Source organism: Mustela nigripes, chromosome 12 (assembly GCF_022355385.1).
Source record: "Mustela nigripes isolate SB6536 chromosome 12, MUSNIG.SB6536, whole genome shotgun sequence".
Taxonomy (NCBI): Eukaryota; Metazoa; Chordata; class Mammalia; order Carnivora; family Mustelidae; genus Mustela; species Mustela nigripes.
The window spans coordinates 95,946,170-95,949,040 of NC_081568.1; the positions used below are offsets into that span (position 1 = coordinate 95,946,170).

At 40.2% G+C, this 2,871-nt stretch overlaps 1 non-coding gene across 1 annotated transcript; it reads left to right on the forward strand.

Annotated features, from left to right (window-relative positions):
- The first annotated feature begins 2,068 nt into the window (after nucleotides 1-2,068).
- On the forward strand, nucleotides 2,069-2,206 carry LOC132029023 (small nucleolar RNA SNORA1). Its single transcript, XR_009407660.1, has one exon. It is a non-coding gene; the product is annotated as a small nucleolar RNA SNORA1 (small nucleolar RNA).
- Nucleotides 2,207-2,871: the final 665 nt, after the last annotated feature.

The window sequence follows — 2,871 nt, forward strand, 5'->3', positions numbered from 1 at the left end:
TAAGGGCTACTTCAAGAATCAGTTTGGATCACAATGTGCCCTGTGCTCAGGAGACCTACACGAAGGATTGCAGCCAGGGGAACCCATGATGGTGCTCCGCCGGAAGTATAGAATATGTAAATCCTGAAGGAGTCTTTTTCCAGATGGATTTAACTTGGAGGCTGTTTCCAGCCTCCCAGCCAAAAGTCAGAGCACAGGATAGAGTTCCCTCTATGAACATGAACACAAGCAAGAGACGAAAACAAAACAAAACAAAACAAAACAAAGAAAAAGTAAAAGGAGATATCATACACAGGCAGGATACTCCATTTTATGGAACTTGAGTGACTGTGGATAGAAAGACAAACATCTCTGAAGTTGGTGTGAAAGCTCAGAGCCAGGAAATTGCATGTGGCCAGAAAGGATCCAGATGGAAAGGCAAGACCGGGAGCACATAATGAGAAGGAGGAAAGAAAAGGATGCCGGCCAGGCAAGGGCTGAGACAACTTAACAGCCACACCTTGCTTTCCTCGGGTTCTCTCCAGGCCCACAGTGAAGAGAGAGTGTGAGGGTTACCATGAGAAGCATGTTCTTTCATTTGTCGTTTGTTGGGGAGCCTTGGGTTAACAAGTGAATAAAGGACATGTGCTTCTCATCCCACCACAGAAAGCTATGTAAGATTTAGTAAGAGCGATTTGTGTCCCAAATTTCCTTGGCCACCACTATCCCATGAGAACATTCACGCTGACCAACGTATTCCCCGGGGCCCCACCTGCTCCCGTGCGGTAGATTCTCCCCAGTCCCACTCCCCTCTTCCTGTGTTCACAGACTCCCCTCCTACGGCTGCTCAGAAGCTGCCCAAGGTCCACTCCCAAATTACTTTGCTATTTAAAGCAGTGGGATAGAACTCTTCTTTGGGGGCACCTGGGTGGCTCAGTGTGAAGTGTGAAGTGTCTGCCTTGGGCTCCGGTCATGATCCCAGGGTCCTGGGATCGAGTCCGCATTGGGCCCTTCCTTGGTGGGCAGCCTGCTTCTGCCTCTCCCACTCCCCTTGCTTGTGTTCCCTCTCTTGCTGTGTCTCTCTCTGTCAAATAAATAAATAAAAATCTTAAAAAGCAAAACAAAACCCTTCTTTGTCTATAGGTTTTCTATCTAGATTACGTGGGAGGGTGAGGGGGTAAGGTCAGGCTGGGGGCACAACTTTCAAACTGAGGCAAACATTTTCAGGCATTTTCCTAAACCAGTAGTGAAATACCACTCTGAAAGGAATTCTACCCTTCTCCTGAACCATCGATTCAACCTCCAGGGAGCCCTTTAAAAATGATTGTCCCCCTATTTTACGAATTGCTATATCACTAAATAGTCCCCTAAAATATTTTTAAGTAGTGGCATATAATTCAGTCCCACAGATGTAACACTTTGAAAACACAACGTCCTGTTGTTGGGTATTTTGTTTTCTTTACTATTGTTGCCAATATTTTGCTATTATAAATAAGGCTAAAAAATAGAGTTCTCTCTATATATATTTATGCATCTATAATTGTTTCCTTATTATAAATACATTGATGTAAAATCATTATAAAAATCATTATATAAAAATTATACATTTGAAACATATAATTCTGCAGTTTCTTGTATTTTAAATAACTTGCCAGAAGCTTTACAAATGCATAAAAGGCCTCTGTTGCTGTACCCTTAGCTACTCAGTGATTATTTTTAAAAGTTTATGGCATTAGAATTATTAAAGATTATCATAAAAATAATTGAATTACCAGATAGGTAATGGTCATAAATAGCCTATCTATTGCTTGAGGTTAAAGAAATATGAAAAATTAAAATTTGACAAAAGGAGTTTCTTAAGGCTTTCATGAATAAATCATTCCAAGTTCACTCCTTGCTGTTGATACCTGTGGCTGACATCAGCCTCAAGGTGACTATGATTTGACATATTTTATAGAGTTGGGTAGAATGGTCCAAAACTTTTAAAAATAAAGGCGTTAAAAGGGTTTATTATCAAACAAGCTTCAGTTTAGCTAGTAGTCTAACCCATTGACATTAATGCAAGATTATTTTGAAGGACACTGAGTCAACCCTGCAAATATATACAGGCATATACTGTATTTTTTTTAAAGATTTTATTTATTTATTTGTGGCTACATTGAGACACAGGTTATGCTTCCATCACAGCAAGTTTATTGCTGTGGTGACAATGAGGCCTGTAACATTTTCTCTTATGTTCATGGAGTAGAGTGGAAGAAATAAGACTTCAGCATTAGAAACAGTTAAGGAATGATTTTAGATCTGTTTGCCAAAATAGCAGTCAGTGCACTTCTACAATTTGACTTCTAGGGCCCTGAAGTAAAGACATTGGATCCCAAAGATTACAGGTGGGGAGTTCTTAAAGTAAGTCCGTATTCAAATGGAGATGCAAGAAACCCAGCTGAAAGAACTCTGGAGTGACAGTGACAACTGTGGATTGATCAAGTTCTTTTTAAAAAGGGCTGTTTTGAAGATTATGATTCTAACTTTGGAGGAACTATGGTGATGAGCAGTGACTGGCCGTGGAAGGAATCACATGTAAAAACTCCTTAAATAAAAATTTATTGGCTTTAAAAAAAAAAAGAAAAAAAGATTTTATTTATTTATTTGACAGACAGAGATCACAAGTAGGCAGAGAGGCAGACAGAGAGAGAGAGGGAAGCAGGCTCCCCGCTGAGCAGAGAGGACCCTGGGACTATGACCTGAGCTCAAGGCAGAGGCTTTAACCCACTGAGCCACCCAGGCACCCTGCATATACTGTCACTTTTGTGACAGCCACTGTATGGCTGGTCAAATCATGATTTTTAAAGTGTTTTTTAATCTCATAATAATTGTATGAATATTTTCATTTAA